Source organism: Castor canadensis, chromosome 6, assembly GCF_047511655.1.
Source record: "Castor canadensis chromosome 6, mCasCan1.hap1v2, whole genome shotgun sequence".
NCBI classification, from domain to species: domain Eukaryota; kingdom Metazoa; phylum Chordata; class Mammalia; order Rodentia; family Castoridae; genus Castor; species Castor canadensis.
In genome coordinates this window covers 109246693-109268355 of record NC_133391.1, presented here as the reverse complement: position 1 = coordinate 109268355, position 21663 = coordinate 109246693, and the positions used below count along the sequence as shown (strand labels likewise).

Below are 21663 nucleotides of genomic sequence, written 5' to 3'. Positions count from 1 at the left end.
CAGGGGGGAGAAATGAACCAAGCCTTGTATGCACATATGAATAATAAAAGAAAAATGAAAAAAAACCAAATAAATAAAAAAGACAATGCAAGACTCAGAGAGCTTCACCAGTGAATAACACCAAACATTTAAAGATGAAATAACTGCTCAAACTCTCAGAAAATACAGGAAGGTTATAGGAGGCCAACATTATTTAACACCCAAACCAGAGAAAATCATAAGAAGGAAGCAAACCAAAGATCAATTCTCTATCATAAATGAAAATACAAAAATTCTTAACAAGCTTTAGTAAAGTTATCCAATAACACAGAAAATGAATTAGACAAAATGTTGTTTATCCCAGAAATCCAAGATTAATATTAGAAAAATCAGTGTGATTCACTGAATTAAAGGACAGATACAATAGAGAGATGACAGGTAGAAAGAAAAGGACATAGCTACAGATGTAAAGACATATAAATAAACATAAAATCATCTTAGTAGATAGAGGAAAAGCATTTGACAAAATCTAACATCTATTCCTCATAAAAACTCTCAACAAAGAATACAAAAGAAGTTTCTCAATGTGGTAAAAGGCATTGACAGAAAATCCACAGCACACCTCCATGTTTGCTAAAATCAGAAACAATACTTTTACCACTCATTTTAAACATTGCCCTGGAAGTTTCCAGAGAGCGAATTAAGGTAAAAAGAAAAAGTAGAGGCATTCAAATGGGAAAGGAAGAATTAAAACTTTATACACAGACCAAATGATTATCTACATAGAAAAATCACATGGAATCTACAAAAAGCTACTACAAAGCACAACTGAGTTTAACAAGGTTGATAGATACGTGATCCAAGTGCGAATATCACTTCCGTTTTTACATATTAGCAATGAATAATGCAAAGCTGAAATTCAAAGACTATTATTTTTCATAGCATCAAAATACTTAGGCAGTGATGAGCCAAAAGATATGCAAAACTTGCACTCGAAAATTATAAAACATTTTTTCAAATAAATTAAATGAGATTTAAATAAATTACAAGATATGGTGTGTTCATGGAACAGAACACTCAATTAGGAAAAGATCAATTATTTCCAAATCAATCTACAGATTCAATGAATTCCAATCAAAATATGTGCACACATTTTTGTAGAAATGGACAAGTGATTTAAATTTCACATGGAAATCAAAATTACCTGGAATAGCCAAGACAATCATTTTGTCTTAAGGTGTTAATTATCTTAATTTAGAAAAAGGAACAACAAAGTTGGAGGAGTTGTGAACCTGAAAGGCATATTATAAATTTACAGTAATTAAGACAATATGGTATTTCATTGAGATAGAAAAATAGATCAGATGCATAATTAAAAAAACCTCACATATATGACTAACTGGCTTTTTACAGCAATTTGTACTTTGAACAATAAATTGAATAGAGCAAATGCTCTTTTTTGACATGCATAATTTTATTTGAATATATAAATTTGATAGAAGAAAAATTGGTAGGCTAATGTTTGTATTATTTTTTCTATAGCTAAAAATGACATAAAAATTTGACTGTAGTTGTGAGACCTTTAAGTTCATTGTCATATTTTAATTTTTGTCTACTAATTGTTATTGATTTTTTAAATATTAAAAAGTTAATGTAACTTGCATACCATGAAACTCACAATTTCAGCATATCATTCAGGGATTTTAGTATAGTTACAACATTGTACAACCATCGTCACTATGTAATTTCAAAATATTTTCATCATTCCTGAATAAAACCTATACCCAAGAGGAGTCTTTCCTTATTCCCTCCTCCCTCATCCCCTGCAACCACTACATTTACTTTCTGTCTCTATGGATTTGCTTTTTCTGGAGATTTTATAAAAATTGATCATATAATATGTGGTACTTTTACTTTTATGCCTGATTTTTTCCATTTTGCATACTATTTTCAAGGGTCATCTTATATCATATATCAGTAGTTTATTCTTTCTGTGGATGAAAAATATTGATATATATATATATAATCACATTTTGTTTAACAGTTCATCATTTGATAGTCATTTTACCTTTAATGACTAAGTCAATTGTGAGCAACAATGTAACCATCTTGATCAGAATGTGTTGGTATGTCATTTGGGTTGGTTTGCATTTCCCTAATGACTTGTGATATTGAGAATCTTCGGAATTATTAATTGGCCATTTGTATATTGCTTGGGAGAAGTCTGCTTAGATCTTTTGTTAGTTTTGGATTGGGCAAATTATCTTTTTAATTAATTGTTAGGAATTCTTTATATGTGAATATATATTATGGATGCCATATTTTATGAGATAAGTGACTTGACAAATATTTTCTCTCAATATGTGATGTGTCTTTTCCTTTTCTTAATATCATTACTTGAAGTGGGAATGAAGTCTAATGTATCATTTGTTTTGTTTTGTGCACTTGATTCTGTATTCAGTAAACCATTGACTAATTCAAGGTCATGAATATTTACATTTATGCTTTCCTCTAAAGTTCTTTAAAAATTGTTTTAACACTTAGGTTTAGGTCTTTGATCTATTTTGAAATAATTTTTATGTATTGTATGATGTAGGGTCCAACATTATTTCGTATGTGGCTATCTAATTATTTCAATATCATTTGTTAAAAGAGTATACTTTCCACGTTGAATATCTTTGGAATTCTTGTAAAAATCTGCTATTTTATTTTTTTCAGTACTGGAGTTTGAACTCAGGATCTCATGCTTGCTAGGCAAGCACTCTAGCACTCTGGTATTGGTTTTTAAGAACTCTTTTCTTATCAAGGATACTACTTCATTGTCTGCAATATATGTTGCAAGTTTTCCCTCTGTTTTGATTTATAGCTTTTTATCCATAGATATTTTGAACTCTCATGTAATTAATCTTTCTGCATTTTCTTCATCGATTTTTCTGCCATTATTATTATTCAAATATCCAGCTGTAGTTGTCCTTAATAATAGCTTAATAAAATAACATAAATAGCTAGCATTTTTTCATTAATTTCTATAATGCTTTGCATATGTTATCTTAGTGAATTCTCAGAACTATAGATACTATGAAGCAAATACTATAGAGAATTCCATTTCACCATAGATAATGAAATTCAGGCTTTAAGTAATTTTTACAATGTTCGGAGATGATAAATAGCAAAAAAATCTTAATTGGGATTTTAATCCAGGTATACCTGACTTGATTGTCCTAAAACAAATGAAATAAATTTGAACTTCAGCAGCATTGAAGGAAGAGGTTTTCTTAAGTTTTTCTAACATAGTATCTTATTTTCAGTTCTATTTAAAGAGAAGCATCCTTTGATTAAGTGGAAATGGATTGTTAGTATCATTAAATTTGTGATATTTCAAATTTTAAAAAACATGTATTAAATGTTTTCAATTACTATGTAGTATAATAGAAAAAATAAAATTCACTTTTGTGTGTAAATTATTGACAAGTGATAAAAAATTCTGAGTTGTTAAAAAGTATATTGTCATTCAAAGAACATATAAAGAAGTATTGAAAACCTTGAAGTAGCTAAATGAATGAAAATTTTTAATGCAGTGTATTTTGACACCAATAAACTATTAAAGGCAATTATTTTCATACAATATTACCAAATCTTTCATTAAACTTCTATAGTGACTGTACTATTATTAGAGCAATCTGCATAGGGACTACTTGCTCTGAATGACACTTTTCTGTTTGTTTTTAATAAGACATAGAGTTTAGACTGAAAATGAACAAGGCCCCGGCTGCCTTTGTTTTACTTCTAGCAGAAATCCTATAGTATCAGTAAAGAGCTGCTGTTCTTCTGGGCAATCTTCTTTAATCAAAGGCTCATATGTGTTACCTATAATGCAATTATATCGAGATCTATACTTGAAAGTCAACATGCTGCAAACTTAGATATTTTTTATCTGTATATAATGAGAAATATTTTCACCATCCAAACATGTTTCCTATCTTGTTCAGCCATACTCCAAAAATTCAGATCTATGATTCCCGAGAACATTTTGTTACATAAATGAAATGCATAAATAAAGAACGAATTTCTGATGTATTTAATATTAAATCAATCCTGCTCCAAAATAATAATTGATAATAATGATAATACATAACAATAATAACATAATTCAAACTACAGTTCTACACTAACATTCCAGAGTACTGGAACACCTCCTGATAGGCTGAAATGAATGTTATTTAAAAGTACATTCATCTATTACTAGACTGCATAGAAATCAAGACTCTAAAAACATGAAAAGTCTGGCATTCCATGTATTGTAGATGTCTCATCCCTCAAGGATCTTTGCTGTACTTGTAAGTTTGAAGTGGTTGTTACTGGTCCTGGCCAATAGCCACTTCCATTGGAATAACCTACAATATTAATTATGCCAGAGTAAAATATTATTCATCTCTCATCCTCAGCAAGATACTGTCTTCCTAGTATAGGTGAAAAGTGATGTAGAGAGGTGGAAATGTATATTTGCCAGCAATGCATACTCATATAAATTAAGATCACATTTGATTTATGCTGATTACAATAAATTGGTATTTTCCCTTAATGTAGAAATCTTAAACTCTTCAAATTACTTTGGTTCACATTTGAGCACTTACTGCACTACCAAGAAAACTTGAGTTTCAATTTTTGGTGTGACCTATCAGTATAAGAATGAAGATATTGAATAATACTACAATGTTCCTCTTACTCTGTTCTCTAATGATTAATTTGAAACAGAACAATATGTAATTTAATGAAGATGCAATAAAAGACTACAAATGATCAATGCCTCTTGTTTTCAAAACAAAAGATTTAAAGTATGCATTGACATTTATTTTCCATTTCTTTGGGGCACTACTTATTTGTTTAATAAAAGGAGACCTTTTTAGTGACAAGGAAATTATTTTATTCATTTCTATAAATCTTCAGTCAAGAAGTTTGCTTTCAACTGATGTGAATATAATGAGAATTCTTTTAATTTTAGAGATTGCACTCATAGGCATCAAATTAATAATAATAGTAATTGGAATGTGGCTTGGCAGCCAGAAGAAATTAAATGACCTGACTTATTTGGAACAATGTGCACCAAAACACAAAATTTTATATAACAATATAACATTTTGCATTTAGAAATACATTGCACAAATATGAAGAAGATAACAGACATATTCCATGCAACATCACATAATAGAACTAGAACTAATGGATGTAATTAAGGAAGCCAGTTGTTCACAAAGTCAAGAGGAATTTCCTCACAAGTCATTGCCCTATGCCACTACGGTTGATGAAGATCAACAAAAATCTGTTCATTTCATTACACAGGGATTCCTATAGAAGGTGGGATGCTGGAACAGATTAGGTCCTTTGAATTCTATGATATCAAATCTGACTCTTCAGCTAGAACGCTTGAAGGCCACAAGGATGGATAAAACAATCTACCAACATAACAAGGCTACTACAAATTAGTGAAGAAAGACATTTCAATAATTAATTATAGTGCCATGTGAAGCATAGTTAAGAGAGTCCTGAGAAACATACAACTAATCCCAGTAAGCAATGCAGTGCAAGGTTGCTTGGAGGAAGTGCTCTGAGTCATCCGAGCATAAGCCCAGGTTCAGGTAGGGGGGATAAAGCAGTAAGGGATCCTGGTTGGAGAGAAGGCATTGTGGACAGAATCACAGAAGAACTCTGCGAATGTCTGGAAGCAGAAGACAGTTATTTTGAAAGAGTTTAGTTACTGAAATCTTTTTGATAAATTTTTATTTTTGTCACCAAGACCTGCCTTTCAGTGACTTAACCAAATAGGTACAACACTGTTAAATATCCAATATATTATATTTATCATATAATTCTAACATTTATTATAAATTATATATTTTTATAATATAGAAAACATACTTGAGGCTACCTTAAAAGAAAACAAAAATATCATTTTTTTTCAAAATCAGAGAACAGGAGGGCAAAACAGGTCCTGTCTGGGGGATTGGTCCCAGTGGGAGGGAGGAAGACATGGAGAAACGGTGGAGGGTGAATATGGTGCAAATATTATGTACACATGTAAGTAAATGGAAAAATGAGACCTGTTGAACTGTTCCAAGAATGGGAGACAGGGGATAAATGAGAATGGTGGAAGAGGTGAATTCAAGTAGCATATATTTGATATATTGTAAGAACTCTTGAAATGCCACAACAAACACCCAGGCAGCCCAGCAATGAAAATATAAAACTAAACATTAGATGAAAGTGAATATGAATATCTTAAGCTGCTTCTAGAATTTTGCTTGAATGGCAGTGGACTATATAAGAAAGGCAAACAAGTTGAGGGAACTGAGTCATCACTAAAACTTGTGTCAGTCAAGTGCCTTCAGGGAGCAAAGTTCTCTGATGTCCCTCTAGGCTTAGAGACTTTGCTTTGTCAGAGAAAGCAGGCTGAGCAGGTAAAAGCTACCCAGGATATAAGCCAACACACTGGCTGCTGGCATTTCCTAAAGTAGAAAGAACAGCAAAATTTCCAACTAGCTAATTTTGCTACTTTTGGACTAAGTCTTTTGTTTTTGGATGTTTTTATTATGCTTTCTTTGTTTTTGTGAGCAGTTTTAATATGCCATACCTGAGTATAGGGTTTTTTGTTGTTGTTTGGTGTTTTTCTTGTTTGGGCATTATAGTTCTTGAGGCTGAGTTTTTGGGCAGTCATAAACCATTATTTCTAAAAGGTTTCCTCTGGCCTATTTACTGTTTTTCTTTCTGAAATGTCAATATGCTAGCACCTACATCCTGCATATTCTTTAACACCCCACATCATAAGTATTTGTCATCATTTTTGTCTCAGGTTTCAATCTAGCTATTTTTTTCAGACTTACTACTCATCTCTTCAATGAGTCCAAGCTTCATTCATCTCATATATTGAGCTCTTAATTTTGGTTACAACATTGCTTTTAGTTCTAGAATTTTCACTAGAATCTTTTTTTATTTTTGCTGTTTGCAGGGTTTTTTTGGTTAAAATTCTGTATCTTAGTACTTAATTTCTTAAACATATTAGTCACATAAGACCTATGTCTGATAATTAATAACTTCTACTGATCTATATTTTGTTTCATCATTGTCATTTCTCTCCCTTTACACTTTTTTTTATGGTCATACTAGGGTACATTGTGACATTTACAAAAGTTCTTATATCATAGGTGCCTTCACCCCCTCCATCATTCTCATTTATCCCCACTCCCCTATTCTTGGAATAGTTTCAACACATCTCATTTTTCCATTTACATACACATGAACACAATATTTACACCAATTCACCCTCTGATACTCTCTCCCCACATCCTCCCTCCTCCCACTGGGACCAACCCCAGACAGGATCTGTTCTGCTCTCCTGGTCTCCGTTTTTGTAAAAAAAAAGAAAATACTGATATTTTTATTTGTTTAAGAAAGCTATACAGGAACTTTCCTTAACCTGAATTGGTTCCTCCTTCTATTTTTCCTCTTTCTATCCTAGTCCCCTTCTTATGATGATTTCAATATGTTTAAAAATTCTATATTCATTCTTGTATAGGAAGTACATCAACTATATTTATCATCTTAACTTCCTTCTTCTACCCTCATTTTCTGATATGTGACCACTCATCCCAAAACTGGACAAGAAATTATAGGTCAATTTCTTTAATGAATTTAGTTGCAAAAATCCTCAATAAAATATTGTTTTATTATCTTAACATTTTAGGTCATTTAGCTGCTATGTCAGCTCTTAGTGGTTATGGTGGCTGACTTTAGAAGAGGCTGGATAGGTAACCTAGAGTCAGAAGACTGAGAACCAAATATTTAACTGTATTAAATAATTTAGACCTAATTTTCATAACAATGGAAAGGCATCAAAGAGATTCAAGTGGGGGAAAATATTTCATATTTTCCTGTTAGAAAGACTGCTCTATTTTTAGTGTGAGAGGGCAAATTAGAAAGGAAAAAGGAGACACAATATCCAGTGGGTAAGGTTTGAAGAATTCAACCTAAGAAGAATGAGATGAGGGGTAGAATTTATATAATGGTAGTAGAAAAGGGTGTGGATATTGAAGACCTGTTTATGGAATAGTTCCACAGGATGACTCCCATGTTTCTGAATTTGAGAACTTAGTAGAGTTATTAAAAGAAATAAAATTGGGGGGAGTTTCAAATTCAGGAGAAAGGAAATAGTTCATTTGGGACTTGTGTAGTTTGAGATGTTGTGACTGTTACAAGTGGAGATGGCTAGACAACCAGGAGGAAAGTCTAGATAGATATAAAACTCTGGGAATCATCACCACATAGGTGAGAGTAATCTCATGCATGGGAATCAGTGAAAGTGCACAGGGGATTATATAGAGTGAGGGCAAAGTGTTTCAGACACTAAGAATACAGACAGCCAAGAAGCAGGTAGGCTTCTCCTTAGAAGCTGAATTCTAGAAGAACGCATTGTCACAAAGCCCAAGGTAGAGCTTATTATGGAAGAAACATCATCATCAGTACCAAATGCCACTAAGAAAACATTGATATTTTGGTGGGGTAGTTAAGGATGAAATTGCAGTAGGTGAGTTGAGGAGTGGATGGGGATGAAGAGGTAGGGGGTGAATCTAGGTGATTGATGAACTGTGGTGCTATTGTTTACTTACGGTTTGAGTATATTCCTAAAGAATTCATGTGTTGGAAATTTGATCTCCAATGTTGTAATGTTGGGAGGTAGCAGAGCCTTTAAGAAGTGGGTCTAGAGGAAAATGATTAGGTGATTGATGCTTCGCTACTAAGAGAGATTAATACTGGTATTATAGAATTGGCTCTCATGAAACCAAGTTGTTATAAAAGAGCAGCAAGTTTGTCCCCAAATCTTTGTCTGGCTTCCTGTCTCAACATGTTATGTCTTCTGCATACTCTTCTGCCATTGTCATGCAGTCCATCATGAAGTCCCCCCCAGTGCTGAACAGAAGTTTTCACTGTACTCTAGAACTGTGAACTAAATAAGGTATCCAGCCTCCAGTATTTGTTATAGCAAAAGAAAGTGACTAATATATTTGGTTGTGGTGGAAAGGAATAAGATTGATAACATATATATATGTACATATATATACATATATGATTAGAGAAAGTTTTAGGACAAAATATTTAAGCATGATTAAATGCCAATAAGAGGAAATAACCAAAGTGGGAGAGATTGAAGATGTAAGAAAATAAAAGCCTAATTAACAGAAAACTCTCTGAGAAAACTGGAAGAAATGGAATCCAAGACTTAGAGATCAATGTTTCTTAGACTCATAAGAGGAAAAAGATATTAGAAGATTATTGTCACAGAAGGAAAAAGGGAGAGAATGTGTGGGGGTGCAGTCTCAAGGCTCATTTTGGTGTTAGGGCAATGAGAGGGTTCCATTTTCAGTACAAGTCAGGGAGGCTTGGGTATCTGGTAATGGGAGTTTGAAGGGCAATAAACCTTAAAGGAATATGTTAGATCTGCCTCATAACATGAGATTCAGCTGATTCTATGAATTTGTATAAATGTCTTATTCTGTAGGATGTTATGATTTTTTTCTTAACAGTTCCCAGTATATTGGAATAATATGGAAGAATTCAACCGATAGATTCATCATGAAAATGAATTTTGTCTGGTACATCCCTTTACAGAAAATAGGACAAAGACACTGGAAATGTTAGTGAGCACGAGGAACAATGGAGAAAGACTTAAAGATGAAGGGAACAAATAAGTAGGAATGGAACTTCAGATTAGTACCATGAGCTAATAGTTGAGAACTCCAAATTTTCTAGTTTTTAGATGATTAAGATTATGATAGTTTTAAACTTATATATAAGTGAACAGTTTTCTTGGGGGAGTTTTTTTTTTGTAACTTTTTTTGCTGGATAATTAGGAAGGCACCCCCTTTCACTCACAGGGTTTCCTCTTAGGATAGAGATGATATGAATCATATTTGGTCAAAGGAAAGTAATGAGTTAAATTTTGGAAGTGCCAAATTTACAAAGCTTATGGCAACTTCATGCTGAATATATATGCAGATACAACCAAATTCTCCACTAAACATAAATTCATACAGTATTGAATAGCATAATTTAGTGATTATCTAAAAAATGATATAATTATTTGCAGACACATACACTCAGAAAATATTTATATTTTATACTTGACAATATTTTATTGGTACTAAATATATGGTATTTTGAGACAAAATAAAAAATATTAATTTATGATTGATAATTTTAATATTTTCAAATGATCAATCTTGTTTTTAATGGTTAGTTATATGGGGTAATACCTCCATTAGTCACAAGGTGGCAGCAAAACTACAATATAAGGATTAGCAAGGAAAAGCCCCTTCAGATACTCTAGTCAGAACATTTGAGAGTTTACACCAGTAGTATATTATTTCATTTTTATGAGTGTGGACTCTTTCTCTTTAAAATAATTATTTTTACTCAGTAATTATTGCTGAATTGAAAAATCGAAAGCATGACGACTTGTACAAAGTTATGGCATTCCTTTGATATTAATATATAAGGTACATAAGATCATAGTTATAAATGTTTCATAAAACTGCATATTTTACTTAGATAATTTTATTTTCATCATCTTTCTTTTTCCTCTTTTCCTCCCTTTTTTTTCTCTCTTTTTTTTTTTTTTTTTGAGATGGGGGCCTTACTATGTTGTTCAGGCTTGCGATCTTCCTGCATGAGATTTCCGAGTGCCGGGAATAGACTTGTGCTTCCAATCCTGGCAACCTTTTAAAATATATTTATCTCATTGGTATAAATAAATTTAGCTGGGCTGGGGATGAAGCTTAGTGGTGGAAAGCCCACTTAGCATGTACAAGATTCTGGGTTCAATCCCAAGCATCACTAGAATAAATAACCTAATAAATAAATTTAATAACTTCATTCATTGGTGTTTAGAAGAAAAGTGTTTGTAAGTCTCATGGAGAAATTCTTGTTTGGCATAGTCTAGTTTTGTTTATTTTTTTCCTTTTTTATTGTTGTGCTGGGTGGTGATACATTGTGTCATTTAAAGTTAAGTTTGAACCTCAGATAAATAAGAACACGTTCTTAAAATGTATCAGATATGTCATACTTGAACTCACCCCTTCCACCATTCTCCTTCATCTCACCCAGCCTCCATTCCAGGAATAGTTTCAGCAGATATCATTTTCCCATCTACATACATGGGTACACAGTATTTGCACCGTATTCACCCTCCTTCACCATTTCTCCACCTCCTCCCTGTTCCCACCGGTAACAACCCCCCAGGCAGGACCTGTTCTGCTTTCCTGTTTTGATTTTGTTTCAGGAAAGAAGAAGAAAGAAAGTGACATTTCTGGTTGTTTAAGATGGCTACACAGGAAGTTTTCTTGTGCAACTTCCATGTTTATATGTATTATAGCTTGACTTGGTTCATCTCTGTGTTTCTTCTTTCTACCTTAGTCCCTGTCTTATGGTGGTTTTTGCTGGTTTAAATATTCTATATTCATTCTTGTAGAGAGAGTATATAAACCATAGGAGGTTGGTTTGACAGATTTAATCAATAAAAAAAAAACAAAGTTAAGTTTGAACCTCAGATAAACAAGAACTTTTTGTTTAGTATATGTATATCCCCATGCAATATGGGGACATATTTATATCAAAGTTTTTAAATTATTCCTTGTATTTTACCTAGCCATCCTATTGGGAGGTGAAAGACCCAGAGGAAAATGAAATTTGCTGAGAAGACCAGAGAAGCCAGGATTATGAACTCCAAATATGACCTAAGGTTTAGAAGTCCTGAGGATCAAGGAACTAGGAAAAGAATGGTAAATGGATTTAAACTAGTCTGCATTCTGTGGGCAAGTCATTTATATGTAAATACTCTAGTGAATTACCATCTACACCACACATTGATTACTGATTTTTAAACAACAACATGCAGCAACATATACTTAAAGTTAACTCAGTATTGGACAAAATTGAATAAATAACTACAATCCAGACATTGTGGGGTCTTGCTAGAGGTTATCATTATGAAAATCTGTCATTAGAGCATCAAGGCTGGGAAATGCCATTTTAATTTCACTTAATTCAACAAACATGTCTGGTATCTTTTTTATGCAGAGACTGACTAGGACTGAAAGATGTAAGGATTAACAAAATATTGCTATTATCCAAGTTAGTGGACATTTATAGCTGATAAAACAGAAGTTAAAATAATGGCAAAACTCATTCTTACTGTTTTTTCCCTAAGTTTCATGTTTTGGTCAACTATTTTCCCCCATTTTTGTTCACTGGCAAGATTTCCTCCTGTCCTAGAATATTTCCAATTAATCTTTCAATTGAAATTACAAATCTCTATTTTCATCCTTGGCGACTCCCATGTGCTTGTGTTTAAGATATGGTCATTTACCTCAGATGGATTATTAGCTGTTAAATGAGTACTTTCTCAATTAGATGTGCCATTTTCTCCCAGGAACTTTTATTCTTTCTTTATTCCCAGTCTTAATCAATATCATCCCTCCTTGTGTGATCACCTTCCCTTGAAACAGTCACACTGCCCTAGACTTTCTCCCCCAGCCAATCAGTGCATTCTCACTAGATAGTTTCCACACTGTCTCAAATGGTCTGAACTTGTTCTGCCTCCAGTCTTTTTTTTTCTTTATTCATTTATTCATATGTGCATACATTGTTTGGGTCACTTCTCCCCCCTCCCCCCTGCCCTCTCTCTCTTCCCCCCACCTCCCTCACTTCCAGGGAAAAACTGTTCTGCATTTTTCTCCAATTTTGTTGAAGAGTAGACATAAGCAATAATAAGAAAGATGTAGCATTTTTACTGGTTGAGATAAGGATAACTATACAGAGAGATCCCTAGCATTGCTTCCATGCACATGTGTATCACAATCTAAATTGATTCATCTCTACCTGACCTCTTCACTACTTCCCAGTTACCTTCCTATAATGACCTCTGTCGTTTTGCTGTGTTAGCTCCTCTGCAGTGGGCACATCGAACACTTTCAAGTTTTGGGTTTCCTTCTTTCCCTATTCCTCCTGTATGTGTTCTCCCCTTAGCGTGTGACCCAAGAGTAATATTACTGCATTTGTTTTAGGTCTATAATCTGCATATGAGGGAGAACACATGATTTTTGGCCTTCTGAACCTGGCTAACCTCGCTCAGAATGATGTTCTCCAGTTCCATCTATTTACCTGCAAATAATAAGATTTCATTCTCCTTCATGGCTGAGTAAATCCATTTGTCAGGAGTGGGGCATCTTGGCTGTTTCTATAATTTGGCCATTGTGAATAGCACTCTGCCTCCAGTATTGATTTTTTCTTCCTTTTGCTGAGTTTTTTTTTTTTTTGCAGTGATAGGGTTAGAACCCAAGACCTCAAGGATGCTAAGCAAAGGGTTATGACACTGAGCTACATAACCAGTCCATTGCTTCTCTAAAATTTAGAGACTTTGAAATTATCAATTAATTTTATTTATATTTTAATTTAATACTAGAATGACTATCATTAAATCTGAGAAGAGTTTATGAAATTAACAACATTGATGGATAGGAAGGATGATAAGGAAACAAAGTCAGAGCCAGGGAATGGCCTGGGGTTGAGAGGTAATCAGATGAACAAGGTAAAGGGATGGGGATAGAAGGCCAAAAACCCCAAAGCCCCACGCAAGCATTTATAGATTACCTGTTGAATATCAGGAATTCATAAGTTCCAGCTAGGTGAATAAGACAGATTAATGATTCCTCTCTTTTACGCTACAGGAAAGAAAGGAAAGGAAACCATCTCTCCAAATCAGGATCACTGGTCTTAGCAACTTAAAAAGTGGTGAGCATATCCTTAGTGTAAAGATTAGAATCATATCTTATGGGGGCACAAAACAAGGGGGACATAATGTAATAGGATATTTAAAAAAGTATAATAAAAATAATTTGAAACATTTAATAAAACATGATTGTTATTTTGCCACATTTTAATTAAACATAAAATGAGATAGAGTTTAAACAAATGAGTCTGATTAGTGCCACTTTTACAAAGCAAAAACAGATTTGCAGTTTTCATTTCTTTATTCTGCAAAGTAAGTTTTACAAAATCTATAATCATCATGAACGTCAAAACCATTTCTCTAAAACCAATTGTACTTAAGTACCTGCACACTTTAAAAGATGTTGTCTTTGAGCTAAATTTTCAACTTGATAACTAGTTCCTGTGCTTCTCCTATCTATATCCTTGTCTTATTCCAGATCCATGACTTTGAGGAGTTCTTGGACCAAATATATGCATTCTCAATCCTTCCTCCTAGTAAACCTGGATATTTGAGGTCGCATAGGAGTCCAAAACAGTAGCACACAGCCAGTTGTGAATGTTCTACCTGTTAGGGGCCACAATAGAAGCTCTGAAATGAAGAAATGAGAAGATACCGAGTGTAGATTATGACAAAATGAAAAGGAACACTCAGCAGGAAACACTTTGGATGCCCCCAGGGTAAAAGAGATTGGTCTGGCTAAATTACTGGGGGAGGTAGAAGGGCAGGTTGATCAGGCTCAACTTAATGGAGTCAGTGGTTAAAAGGACTGGTGGTACTTTGAGTTCCTAGAAACATGCCTTGAGGGAATCCTTCTATCCTCACATAAGGAGTGGGGATAACTGAGAGATTGAAGACCATGGAGGACAAAATTAGCCTTAATTACACCCTTTGGTGTAAGGATGAGAAGGCCTCCAGATGTTTTAAATTCTTTTTACAGAAAACAAAACATTTACTTTAAGAGATAAAAGGCTTGAAATGTAAATGCTTGAGTAAAACTCATTCACACTTAGGTGTAATCAAGAAACCAATAAACCAGAGAAGTATCTGATCCTCTGGGGGTGCAGGGTGGAGAGCAGAAGTCTCAGTTTATGAGTTAAAGGGGACTGGAAAGTTTGGATAAGTGCAAAGGAAAGAGACCCAGGAGAAGAAGGAGGCAAATTTCACCTACTTGGCAAATTTTACTAGTGATTCATGATGTGTGCCCATCTGTCTCCTCTACTAGCTTGTGAACCCCTTGAGCTAATTACTATGTAATGCCTAGCATGGAGCCTGCAGGGTGCAAATGGTAACCACTAAATCATTCTTGCTCAATCTGAATTTTAGTTGCAAACCAGTGGATAATGACTATGTACAAATGCATTTTTGCTTTTCCGGTTCATCTAAGCAGACATGTTATTGGAACCCTAACTATTCAGAAGTTCTGCAGTATCAGAGCTGACTTCCTAGGCCTATCTGTGCCCACAAAATCAAGAAACAAAGCTAGTATCCCCTTAGCTAGGAGATGGTAAATAAAGGGAAATGATTTTTAAAGATGTATGGTCAAAATTATCTTAATGCTACAACTATGAGGCTAGAACTTTTTGATTGTTTCAGTTACCCAAAGTGTAAGTAGACTTCGGGGTTTTGAACTATTTTAGTTCATTATCATCAATTTTGTCTTTCTAATTATTTTAGAATGGATTTTCATGGTATAAAATGAGGAGCAAGACCCAATTTATAATACTAGCAGAATGCCTGGCAAACAGCCAGTGCTTGATAAATTTCAGTTGAATGAACAAATGAATGCTCAAATAAAGCGATTCCCCCAAATTCAAAATAATAGTCAATATAAGAGAAATTAATAGTATGGATGAAGAATGAACCAAGATATTGTCCATAAAACTTTGTGAAAATTAAATTATTTAATTTAATTGGATGTAACAATAATTTCATATTTGCATTTGATTTTTAGGTTTTATAGAGAGAACTTTCTGTTATCCTGACAAGATAGAATCAACCCTTGTTCTAAGTTATTTTTATGCTGTAGGTTTTTGTTTTATCATCTCAGGAATCATCCCATTAAACTACAAAACAATGAATAGAAGCACAAAATAGTCCAGCAATATTTGGTATTAACACAAATTCTGGCTTTCTTTGAGAAACATAGCCAAGAATCTTAATTCTCCCAGTCTCTTTCCATGTCGCTGTAAGGGAGTAAAGCCATGCAGTAAAATAACCAAGACCCCAGCTACATCAGACCATTTCAGAGAACTTGGCTGGTTCTCCTGTATAGTTTGTTCACATGTAGTATCATTATGCCATCTGAAATTATTAAAATTTCTTATAACCCAACTTTCCAATCCAAGACTAGACTTCTACTTTCAGGGCAGGCAATCTCTCAGTAGTTCTTTCATTCTAAATCACAAGGATGATGAGATTTGAACAGAGTTTTTTTTTTTTTTCTGGTGGATAATGGCCTATTGGAAGTAAGGATTAAGATACATGTTCTATTTTACATGAGTAATGGTGTTGACTCCAGTCATCACCTCTGATAACACGTTATAATTCTGTGGCATTCATGGAAAAGGACTCAATGAGCAGTTGTCATTCTTTCACTGTGTAGGTCTTGGTGCCAAAACAAACCAAACAAACAAAGAAAAACAAAGCTCCTCTTTTTATTCTATGACAGCAGGCCTAATTCAATTTGTATATTACACCTCAAGTGCTCAGCAAATAACAAATTCATCATTTTCCCCTACTGAGGCATTTTATCTTTTAATCTAAATTTCATAACTTGTCTCGATTAATGCTGATCTGCTGAACACTGCTGCCATTGAGTAATATATCTTGCAAGAAACCAACTGAAGTAGTAATTCATGTATCTCCTACAGAAAAGTGTTTCAAAACAGTGCAACACAGAGATTAATTAACCTTCTATGATATCTTAATGCTTCTTTCAAGCAGTGGTTTTGCATATAATTGTTCTTGTCTAGGATTTTTCTCTGATGTTAATTTCATGAAAGTTAGGTCCCTGTGTTAAAACTGCATATGAACAAAATGTATAGAAGAAGTTGTTTCTGCATGCTCATTATTAGTGTTTAAGAGCAATATTTATAAGATACCCCTAAATACCTAAAAGAGGCCTTTTCAATTTAATGAAAATATTTAAAATGTTCAATATTATGCACTAGTATCTGTGTGCTAACCTTTTAAGCTAGTAGTTATTCATTTACCCAATTAAATTCACTCAGTAGCAAAAACTTTTCAGAAATATATTTGCATTTGTGAAAGAGCACTTCAAGATAGTCAGCCTCTCCCCACCTTTCCTTGTGCTACATCACAACACCTCTATAAAAACCAAATTCTTTATTAGAAGAATAAAGAATAACTTTCTGAAGGAGTCAGAAAGTTGATGGTAAATTAACCAATAAAGAGTAAATTGATTTCAAATGCAATCAATGGGAATTTAATAAACTGTCAGTGAGGGCTTGACTTTTTAAATTAGATAATAGTCACTTACTTTATTTGCTGCTTTTAGCACCTACCCCAAGTCTCACTTTTAGTTAATATTCAAAAATGTCAACCAAATAAGTCTCAGAATTTTTAAAGTCTTCCTTGACTCATCCACTAGGTGGCGAACAGGGACCATACTTTACACATTTAACCATCACAGACCCTCCCATTCATAGTGTAAATAAAGAGATGCATTATTAATTTATACCACCCCATCCTCTCTACGCCTAATATTTGTTTAACCAGCTGTTTCCTCTAATCCTCCTTAAACACTATTGATTAAAATCCCAAGTACATTCAGGTCTCCATTTCTCTCTCCTTACTCCAACATCATTCTGTAAGCTTTAAACGACAGGTTAAGCACATACAAATGATATAGACTAAGTAATAATGCTATAAATAATAAATATGGGAAAATTGATTAGAAGTGACAGAGACTATTGTATAAAAGTTGTTTTCAAATTTATCTTGAATTTTGTAGAAATTTTAATTGGTGGGATATTATTAATCTTTAAAATGCAATCTGAAAGATAAAATATGTATGGGGCAAAAGGAAGTGAAAAGTAGTATTTTCTGAAGTGAGTAACTTTCTGAATTGTAACTTTCTCTTGTTCATCTTTACAAAGATGAAGTGCTGTGCTATCTTATGATTCACAAAAGACTTCTTCAACTGCTTAGAAAATAGTACTATTTCACACCCAAGATACTAAAAGGCAGGACTGTTTAGTAGACCATCCACTCATAAAGTAACTTGCTGCATATTCTAAATGTATTTATCCTGGATGTGTTACTTGCTCCCAGAGGAAGGAAAATGAAGTGAAACCACTGAGGATATAATGAATTGATTCTTCTCTATGAAAGTTTCTTCAGTACTTTTAAATTATAGTGTCAGTCATTCCTCTGAGAGACAGGACCTCATTGAAAATAAATGGCTCACTTTATAAGAACATGATGTTCTCCTTTTCTTGTTTCTCATAGAAGGCCCGGGCCCCCTGGGCACTCCTATTTGGGATACTGGCCTCTGGGTGAATTCCTACTGTGGACCAGTGGTCTCTTGAAGTTGTTGGTTTTCTCTTGCTCATTTAATTAGCCCTAGGAAAATTACATCTTTTATAGTTTTTCCTATTTGTAAGATATTTCCAATTTACTGGTGAGGTCACCAAAAATAATATATATGGATATATATATATATATATATAAATTCATTCACTTAGCAGAAACAATTAAAAATTTAAGAATAGATATATAATGTGAGAAAAGGAAAAAGTTTAAATGCTCAATAGTCCTTTGAGGTACATTCTATTTTATTGACTAAAAAGAAAAATTATTTCATTCAAACAAATTAATGGGGCTGAAATTAAGAACTGATGTAAGGATTAAGAAATATAACATTAGAAGTTATCCAGAGAGAACTGGGATGATATATTCCCACTTTATGATATCATTAAAATACTGAAGTCACTGAAATGTGTATAAAGTTACTGCAAATTTAAGACCCTGAAATAATCAAATAGAAATGGTTACCAGAAACTACACTTGCAACAAATAAATATTACATTCACTTAGGAATTAATTCACAGACTTTATTTCTTAAAAACCGTTAGCTTCAAGAAGCCAGCCAAGTATGTTTGATTTTATGACATCACACTGGAACATGTACAGGAACACTTTCCACCCTAAAAATTCCCAAATGTACTGGCCACTTTGTGTATTTTTCCAGTGATAAATGAAAATAAAACAACTTATTTTCAAAATAACAGACCATCATATTTTGCACATAGCAGTCATGGTCAATGGAGGAAAACAACTTAATCTAATCCCAAAATTTCTGGTTTGCTTTCAGTGGTGAATAGTTTCAATACATAAATAACTCCTTTAAGTAACTTTTAAAAGTAATCTTAACAACTATGGCTTAAAATTTTTAACACATTAAAATTATTCATCAACATCATTCTATGTATGAAATACATTATAACTCTCTGGTCTTAATTTTAAATTGGCTGGAGAAGCGTAGACTAAAGACTGGTAACATTTCAAAGACTGTAACTCTAAGTAGGGTTACCTATGCCTAAAGTAACTTTCTTTTTCACGTAACTACATATTCCCTAGGACAAAACTCATAAATCTAGCATGAACATTGCTATTCCACAACTCTTCCTTCAGCTTATACTATCCCTTTCTCATCTCAGGTGCTATAAAAATGCTTGTTGAAATACAGATGGAAAGGTAGGTCACCAATTGGAACCCTGAGCCTACCAGATTTATAGAACTAGCAAAAGCTAGAAAAACTAAGAGTTAATTCTTTCCTCACTTCTAGACTGAGCCTGTTTACTGTAATGATATTTTATCTGACAATATGAACCTTTAAAAGTTGAGATGTTATGTTCAATGAAACCTGAAGAAAAGAATAATTTTTGAAAATATGTACATACATAATATGTGTATTGTTTTCTGAAATCTTAAAGGCACTAAGGTATGTATGGCTGAAAGAGGAAAAAAATATTATGGAAGTTTTACCTTGTCCTGAAATCCAGAAGTTCAGATCCTCTCAAGTTCCACTTAAGTTGGAAGCTGGAGATCAAGTGAAGCTAGGGCTCTTTCTCCTCACCTTAAGTTTGTCTCTGGGCTAGTGTGCGTGTGCGCGTGTGTGTGTGCGTGTGTGTGTGTGTGTGTGTGTGTGTGTGTGTGTGTGTGTAACTGCGCGCGCAGAATGTCTCCTTGTGGTGCTGGATGGCAGAGGTCCTGATCCTGGGAAGAAGGAGGTACTTTCTCACCAAAAGCAAAAGAAAAGCAAAGCGTCACCAGGAAAGTTCTCCTCCCATATTCCCTAATTACAGCCTAACGTGCACTTCATGCAAACTTTAGGGAGGGAGGGGCAGCTCTGTGCCCAGACCTTGTAAAAGAGCAGCCTCTTAGATGACTTTCCCCTCTGCTCAGATCACCGACAATCCCGCCCTGGGGTGCAGGAAAAGCAGCAAAACCCCACATCTCTGGCTCCCTGTCTACTGCTTCTGTCCAGGGGGGATGGGGCATTGACCTGTGAGGCACACATTTTAGCACAATTTTCACTTTTTTTTTTAAAGGTCTCCGCTTTAAAAAAAATAAAAATAAAAATAAAAAGAGAGACTTCCTTCCTTAACAGACAATTAGGACAACACCACCTAAAAATTCTAAACTTGGATGTTTCCTAATCTTTAAGCCAAATCGACAGGAGCATGTTTTCTTGTTTACTGTACTCAGTATCTATATTGGATTAAATCTCCATTAACAAACAACTGCTATTGTAACCCTGAATGACAGTGCCTAAAGAACCTGGATTTATTTATAGAGCGAGGAATGCAAGGGGAAGACTGGCTGGGTGGGGTTGGGCTGTGGATCCACATTGAGGATTGAAACCAGATGGGCACAAGGCGCTCTCTTTCGCACACGGACACACACATGCACACACTAAAATAATCACTGAGGAAGATGCTGGGACACGCGGGAAAACACCTTCTGAACAAACAGACATTTATTTATAACTCGAGAGGAGAGTATATAGGTCCATTGATTCCCGCCTTGAGTAACCAAGGGTTTTGGAGAGGAAATGGCTTCATATTTCAATAACAGAGCCACCTTTGATGGCGCTTAGGAAAAGGAGGAAAAAAAGCAAACACCGCAGGAAGCAAAGGGTTGTTGAAGCAGACAGGAGGAGGGAGCGAGTCTGACTTGGGGACCCAAGACTAGCACACAATCTCGAGGGTCCCCACTGCTGGGAAGGTGGCGGGATTCGCGGGGGCGTGGAGGGACGTTGCTTACTGCGCTGCTCCAGGCTCCAGCCCGCCGGCCCGGGGCGGAACAGAGAGCGCAGGCGGGAATTCGACTCCCTGTGACCACCGCTGGCACTGGGGTGGGACGCCCGCTGGGTAAAGGGACAGGGAACTAACGATTCCTTGACAGATGAGCTAGTGAGACAGAGGGAGAGGGGTGACCTGGGACATCGGTGGGGCAGGGGCACCCACGGGACAGGTGGTGACTCCTGGGCACTTACTGGTGGCACGCGCTCGCGATTTGAGTCCTGCAGGTGGCAGAGAGCGGCGCTATTGTCTTAGAGATAAAGCCAAACAAATCTGCAGCGGTCACTGCTGCCTCCTGGACTCAGGAGAGGGATGGAAAAAGGGCTGGGAGGAGGAAGCCCTCTTCCCGCCTTTCTCTGATGTTTCTAACCGTTTCTTGGCTCCAGGCTTCCCCTCGCCATTGGGTTTTTGGTAAATAAGATCGTGCCTCTTGGAAAGACTTCTTTTTTTTTGGAGGAGACGGGTTGGTCAAAACCCAACCAAACAACCCTCAACGCTCATTAAATGATGACAGTTATATTTGAAGTGAAATAATTT

At 34.8% G+C, this 21663-nt stretch overlaps 1 protein-coding gene across 1 annotated transcript in view; it reads right to left on the bottom strand.

The window, feature by feature from the left end:
• Hapln1 (hyaluronan and proteoglycan link protein 1) overlaps window positions 1–20061 on the bottom strand; it is a 69973-nt gene extending 49912 nt beyond the window's left edge. Inside the window, exon 1 of the mRNA XM_020167075.2 lies at window positions 19808–20061. The gene's annotated coding sequence lies outside the window, so the exon portion shown is untranslated. The remainder of the gene's footprint in view (window positions 1–19807) is intronic.
• Between the last annotated feature and the right edge of the window lie 1602 nt (window positions 20062–21663).